The sequence below is a fragment of the Triturus cristatus genome, chromosome 8 (genome assembly GCF_964204655.1).
Source record: "Triturus cristatus chromosome 8, aTriCri1.1, whole genome shotgun sequence".
Lineage (NCBI taxonomy): Eukaryota > Metazoa > Chordata > Amphibia > Caudata > Salamandridae > Triturus > Triturus cristatus.
The window spans coordinates 48,039,230-48,046,763 of record NC_140591.1 but is presented as its reverse complement, the minus strand read 5'-3'; the positions used below and the strand labels follow the sequence as shown (position 1 = coordinate 48,046,763).

General features: G+C 45.6%; 1 non-coding gene across 1 annotated transcript; it reads left to right on the top strand.

Annotated features, from left to right (window-relative positions):
• The first annotated feature begins 878 nt into the window (after positions 1-878).
• Positions 879-951, top strand: TRNAR-ACG (transfer RNA arginine (anticodon ACG)). Its single transcript has one exon. It is a non-coding gene; the product is annotated as a tRNA-Arg (tRNA).
• The last annotated feature ends 6,583 nt before the right edge of the window (positions 952-7,534 follow it).

Here is a 7,534-nt window from a genome sequence, read left to right as displayed (position 1 = left end):
ACGAGGAGTCTGATCTACAATTGGCCAAGGAATAAAGAGGGACAACGCAGAACCTTTCGAAACAAGCCCCAAAACACAGCTCCTCCTGCTACGAAGAGATTCGGGGGTGCTGCGCATGCGCGGAATAGTGTCTCGGAGATTGGGCATGCTCAGAGAAGCCAGGTGGTACAGTCACGTGACAGTTCTCACTACACTACCGCAGCTGCCTGTGTGTTCTATTACCTGGAATAAACGTTTACTTACATGGAACCATCATCGGTTAATAAAACGAGCTGAGAGTGGCCTCCGCTTCAAATGTTCCCTCTAGAAGCAATATTTATAGTACACTTTTGAAGACTGATATCCGTTTCTTTAGGGAAGGCAACACAAGGGGGACAACAATACAGAAACTAAACGATAATCCTGATTAAAGTAGGATATGAGGGTTTTCTCGTATTGCATTATGGTTGGGTCCACGTTGAGAATGGCCTCTCAAACCATGAACAGGCCCCAATGACTCCTGTTATCGAACCCTGTGGACATGTCGGCAGAGCTCAGCACGTTTGCATCTTGCTGCAGATCCAGGTCCTGAGTTTTGGTGGATCTGCGGGACAGCGCCAACACCTGGCAGAGCTCGGCAGCCCTCTAGTATTGTCGTGATCAGATCCTCTCCTCCTCTTTGCCTCCGGTGCTCAGAAGGACTGACCATGCACAGATGAACGTCCATCCATCTGCCAGGTGCTGCGTCACTCTGGGCCTGGCGCCCCCTAGAGGCGCGGGCCAGTGGCGCAATGGATGACGTGTGGCACAAGCCCGCCCTCGTGCTGAAACTGATGAGGTGACTTGTGTCTCCCTTGGCTGAGCTCTCATAACCCCTTGTGACGTCAGCCTTCAGCAACGGGCCAGTGGCGCAATGGATAACGCGTCTGCCTACGGAGCAGAAGATTCCAGGTTCGACTCCTGGCTGGCTCGGAAACAACTTTTAGAATTTACATTTATTGAAATACTCATGTGTTTTCCGAATGCATATATAAAAAAATACTTTTGTGAACCAGGTGTTGTTTGAAATTACATTTAACTGAACAAAACAATGATATGCACAAATGAAATAGTAGAAATTTGCAGTGGTCTCAGCATGTGTTTGTGTGTCATTCGAACCTAGAAAGAATCCTAAATATATTAATGGAAACTTACACTTTCTTTGGATGCTCAGTATTGTCATGGTATAATTAACGCAAATAGGATAAAAAGCTCAATATGTGCCAAATGATTGATACATTTGTTCTATTTTACATATATACAGATGCATCTGGAGAACATCAAATCTGTATAATGCCCTGGTTATGGGGGTGAGGCTGTGTTACTAAAGCTTCAATTATTTACCAGTGATCTCTATTACCCCAAGTCTTACCTTCCTCACCACACTCTTCTGCAACGAAGATGTCCATATCAGAAAGATAGGAAACCCCACTTACCCTTAAAAAATAAATCTCTTTTAGCTCCTCCCCCTAACCTGGTTGTCCTGTACCAAGACCTGTCACTTAGAAGTGCCTCGATGATGCACCGTAAAAATAAAACGATTTGAATCGTGGGCAGAAATCAAACTGCTTTGAGATGATATCAGTTTTCAATGAGCATTTTTTGGTTGACAGAAATAGTTCTTATAGATTCTTATCAATCAATATCTATAACATAATCACAGAAAGCAATCAGTTGTAAAACAGACTCTCTATTCCAAATGGGTTTCATTTTTCGATGCATTAGTAATTTCATTTTTACAAAACAGTGCATCAAGACAATAATAATATATATTAATAATACGTTTCAAAGTGTCCAGCATTTTGTAGTCCACTGGAAGCGCAGCTAGATAAACGTGTTAATGCCACAGACAGCTCCAATCACTACCAGGGCACCAAATGGTGAAATTCAGTGTTCGTTGTGTTATGCAGTGCTTAATTTGAGCCAGTAGTTTCCAGTCTTCGCATTGGTACTTAATTGCCAGCAACGGTGCTTATGACAGTCTGCCACATGGTGGCGCTGTCTGCCTAATTTAGGTCCGAGCACAACAACAGCTGTTTATTAATTAATTTACATTTACAATGCCCAATGCCTGCCTCCCACGCCATTCTTATGGCTTTGGGGCCTGTAATAGTAGTAATTGGCACACTTGTAAGAGTGTGATGGTTAGTTGTTGTGTTGGCACTGTCATTGGCAAAGCTGGTAAGGGGTAACGGTTGGTGCAAGCTGCAGTATCCTCCTGACAAGGGCCCTGGCACTCTTTTTTTTTTACAAATTAAGCCCTGGTATAATGCACTGAGTCTTCTATACCATGGACTGCTCATGCTTAAGAGGCAGTTTTTGTTTAAGGTATACAAGGGATATGAGGTATCTTGTTCCATTGTCAAATTCTTTTCGATTATTAAATGTTTCTAATTTTAAATGATCCTGGTGCCTTACCTACTTCGGCTCTAGACAGTGGAACATCTTCCGCTCTATCTCCATCTCTTCAAATCCATCTCGATTTCAAGAATGTCTTAAAACCTATCTCTTTTAGCCTTGGACACTCTCAGCCTTGCTGTTCCTCAGATTTTAGCCTTTATGCTCCCACGAGCGCTAAGGTGCACATTGTGCTAAAGGTGCGATATAGGAAATACAGTACCCTCTCCAACATATTATAAGGATATTGCAAGTCATCAAGGAGTTCCATGACCATATCGAGAAATGAGGGTGCAGGCTGAGTTCTTTTATAAGGGCATGGCACACTGAGGTGACTTGCAATATCCTTATAATGCAGAGACGGAGTCTCCACTAAGGCATGTAGCGTCGCCCCACTGATTTTCAGCAGTGTGAAAAAGGAAAAATAAAATGATAATAACATAATGTTATTATCATTTAATTTCTTCCTGCTGGGTCACCTTTGTGGGCACGGCAGGGCTGGGCTGCTCACACAGGAGTAGGGGGAGGAGTGGTGGGCGCACTGTAAGTGTGCATGAGTGTTTGGCCGGCCATCTCGGGCCGGCCAAACAGTCATGTGCACTTTGCATGTTCTCCACCCAGGCTGTATTACAGCCTGGGTGGAGAACATGACCAGGAACCCACTACCTGACTGACTGCTTCGTCCTTGGGGCTTTTTGGTCATCTGAAATGCTGGCGATTCAGGAGGTGCTGTGTTCATGGGTGTGCACCTGAGTTGCTGCTGCTGCTGTGGGGGAAGGTCGTTGCACGGGACTCCAGTGCCCAGGAGTCCGTGCGTGTCACCAGCTGTGTTGCGGCCCGCCCACCCGCCTATTGGTCTACGCCCCCTTATTATATCGTTGGCATTCGCTGCGCGGGACGCGCGCGGGACGTCCCGGACGAAGCCCGGACAAAGGGCGGACAGTCTGTGACAGTCCGGGACAGGAGGGGGCTGGAGGGGGCCTTGGACAATACGTGTTGCTTCGAGGTGTTCATCCATCCAGGTTGATATATTGTGTTATTTATTGTTCCCTCCTTGCGTGTTGTTTACTTAGCGATATTTAGTGGAAAATCAACAGCAGAAGAGGGAAGTGGGTTTGTGTTTTACGCCACTGTGGGGTTCCCTGGTTTTTTGTTGTGTGTTGTTGAACCAGACTAAGAGTCATAAAGGTTAATTCATCATGTCTAAAGCTAAAACTGCCCCTGTGATAGCGACCATGGACAATTACCTGGTCAAGATGGTAGATAAGATTAACCAAGAACGAAGAAAGTCCTTGGGGCGGCCGGGGCCTCTTGATCTGATCCCCTTATCACCTAATTCTTCTACCTCCCTGTCCGTCCCTCACCAGGACGTTAGTAATCAGTCTAACCACATGGATAGTTCTATCTCAGTGGTACCTTTAGACCAAGTCAGTTCCGTTAGTTTAACATCTGGGGCTTCCATCGACTTAGTATCTAGTCAGGCTGTCCCCCTAGATCCACCGATTCCATGCTTGACGGCCCGAGATCACAGAGATTATTACGTACCTGTAGGAATAACAGCAAGAATGTCCAACTAAAGCGGGGGGGGGGTCGACCCAATAAGAGAGTAGACCCCTTACCAACTAGCATTGCTTGTGACTCTAATATTGCATCGGATAGTACTTCGGTCATTCTAGATAGCAAGCAATTTGACTTCATAATTAGTACTATAGATGCTAAGTTTGATCTGCTTGTTAAACCTTTACTGATCAAACTTGATACGATTACCGATGAAGTAGTCAGACTGGGAGGTTTGTTAGAATCACATATTAACTCCAGCATAAGACCCCAAGTAAAGGATAAGGATTTAGGAGGAAGTAATGTACCCCCTAAGACTTCTAGTGAGGTTATACCAACGGCCATGTCTAATTTATCTAAGCCATCTCCCGGGGGCACTCGCGAGGAGGTAACTACTGTATCTAACCCCTCGCTGATATTGGGGCAAAATAAGTCCTCTTCCAACCCAGCCCCAGGGATTCAGGCAGGACATAGTGCCAATAGCCACAATATTCCACAGCTTGATTTACCACCAGCCTGTGCTCCTTTTGTGGCAGTCTTAACCAACGTCCCCCCTGTAAGTGAGACTGGACGCAATAATAGTTATAGAGAATCTCATGCCTCACTGAAGAACAAGACTGTGGATTGGCTCCACCGGGAGTGTGGTTTCCCTGTAGCTTTAGCAGGTGAAATATTAAGCACTAGAAGAACCAACTGGTTAGGTAGCTCTCGCAAGAACTGTGGTGGCGATTGCATAGTTGTCAATTTCAGAAATCCACAACTCGCCTCCACCGTTTTGCTAAGAGCTACTTCACTCCCATTTCGAGATCAAGGGATTTCTCTTCGTCCCTTAGGTTACTTCTATAGGCATCTACTCAATCAGCCTAATGCTGAACTTATTGGGATAAGGGATAGAGATATGAACTTGTACACTGGTTTTAACGTCACCACGTCTAATAGATTCCAGTCTTTGAGTGGACTTGATTCCAATGATTGACTGGAATCAGTTTTGACGAAACCAGGGGTTGCAGCTGCTTCCTTGGGAGGAGGGGGGGGGCGATGCAACATCGAGGGTTCCAGATACTGTAGGTTCTAGTGGTAACTGTAGCTCCATAGCTAACCCCAATGACGACTCCAGATGTTGCGAAGCTGTGAGGCAGGTCTATGCTGACGGCCAGGGTGGGGACTCTTCCCCCAAGTACGTTTCTCATGGCCATATTAGACCAACATCCTTAACCAATACTCCCATTAAAAGTACTTGTTCGATTGCTAGTTGGAACGTCGCAGGACTTTTATCAAAGGATGCCTGCTTGGGCTGGTTTGAGTTCATTAATGCTTTTAATATAATTTGTTTCCAGGAAACATGGTGTACGGACCCAATTAATTACAATGGTTTTGTTTCATATCAATTACCAGCTGTGGCGTCCCCGTCGGGCAGGGCAAAGGGTGGGCTCCTGGTTTTGATTTCAGTGGAAGTACCTATCATTGTCAAGAAACATGTATTGGTTGGGGTCCATTCCCAGATTTTATGGCTTTATCAGGAGCAAGGTAAAAATATCCTTTTAATTAACTTTTATAACAACATTTTTGATAGTTCTAGGTATCAGGTAGTGTTCGCTTTGGAGACCGCTTTGGCTGATATCATAATGAAGTTTGATATCAATTTTGATTTCATTTGGGTGGGGGATTTTAACACTGCTGTGTGTCCCCTTGCCGCCCAAAGGGTCTGTGGCTTTACCAATTGTTTTGGGGATGGCGTCCCTCACTTCCCCCACAATTCCTATGGTGATTCATTGAATAAAATCTTGGCAACTTATGATATGGAAATATTGGTAAATTTGGAAAATACCTCTGGAGAAATTATCCCCACATTCACGGGAAGGAATGCTAATACAGTGATTGATTTTATTTGCATGTCTTCTAGCCTCAGCCCATGGTGTATGGCCCCTGTGGTTGTGGATAATCTGCTCAGTGATCACAATTGTATTACTATTGAGGCTATACTTTGGAAGGAGCAACAGGGTTCCAAAATTTGTACCATTGCCAATATTGAGCCACATCGACCGAATGGAACCAGAATTAGATGGAAAGGGGATAAAGCGGATATTATGTCAAACTCCATTGTTAAAAATTGTCTAACTGAAATCACTACCATTTTAGAGAGTGAGGAAGTAACTGATGAAATCGTGTGTAATTTTATTAATATTAATCTTATAATAGACAGTAAATTCACCAAACCTTCTAAGGGTAAGACATGTCTGTGAGAAGTTGGCCTGATGTATGATGTCACTAGTTCTAGTGTACACCTTATATCAGTCCAAATACCCTTATGTTGATTGGTTGTAAAGTCAACCTTATAGACCAGCTATCCTAGTGGTAGCATGGACAAGAGCAGTCTTAGGCTAAACTCTGAATGGCATGTGAAGCCAGCTGTGATACCATATATAATCCCTTGAATACCAAATGAAAGGACACCACAACAGATATATATAAAATAAAGTGTATTTATTCTAAGCAAACCCTCAGCACTCTTTATGAGATTAGAGGTAAGTACAACACAGTCTTTTTAATGCATACAGTAAGTCACACAGGTAAGTAATACAGTTAGGCCCTAGGGGCCACGCAAACCATATACTAAGTAAGTGGTATAAGAACCACTGTCACGGAAATAGAATAGGCCTAGGCCTAGGGAATCGCTGGGGCTACACTACACTAGCGTTAGTTAGGAAGTGGGAGGCCCACGGGATTCGTGTGCAGAGTGGAAACACTCACGCGTAATGCGTAAAAGTCAATAGCAATGTTACAGTTTAGAAATAGATAGATTTAGGACACTTCCGGAGTAGCTAGGAAGTTGAGACTTGAAAACTAGACACTAGGATAGTCACTATCCTGATGAGCACCGGAGTACCCAAGTTACCTAGCCCACAGGCTGCGGGTGCATAGGGGTGAAGATGCGTCGTTTTTGTCGTCGACTCCTATGGATGCCTGAAGAAAGATGCTGACAGGCAGTCAGTGAAGAGTGTCCGGTGGATCCCAAGGCTGGGATCAAGAAGAGAAGAAACCTGCAAGCAGAAGGGACAGAGTCAAGGTCACTAGCCAGTGACCACGTGGAACCAGGAAGGAACCAGGCGATGTCGTGAAGAGTTGCAGGTGAAGGTGAAGCTTGTCGCTGCAGCCAGGAGGACCAGGAAGCGCCGAGGACGACCAGGACCAGGAGGCGAGCTGTCCCACGAAGGCTCTTGCTGTCGGCGGCGTCGAAGTTGGACTAGGACTCACCAAGCCTTGGCAAGCGGAACCCACGAAGAACGAAGGACTTGCTTCTGGTGCAGACCAGGAAGGTCTGGGGTGCTTCTTCTTTGCAGAGAAGCGGGAGCCAGTCTGGAGGAGCCAAACCAGCGCAGAAGATTTCAGGGTGCGTCGTCACAAAGGCCACTAGCCAGCGGGCAAGCAACCGGACAGACGCGGCAAGCAGGAAAATGCTGAAGGGCCCCACGCAGGACTCGTGGAGTGTGGGGGGCTTATCTTCGGTGCAGATGGTGCTTGGGGTTGGGGCTTCTCAATCCCCGGTGCACAACTTCGAGGG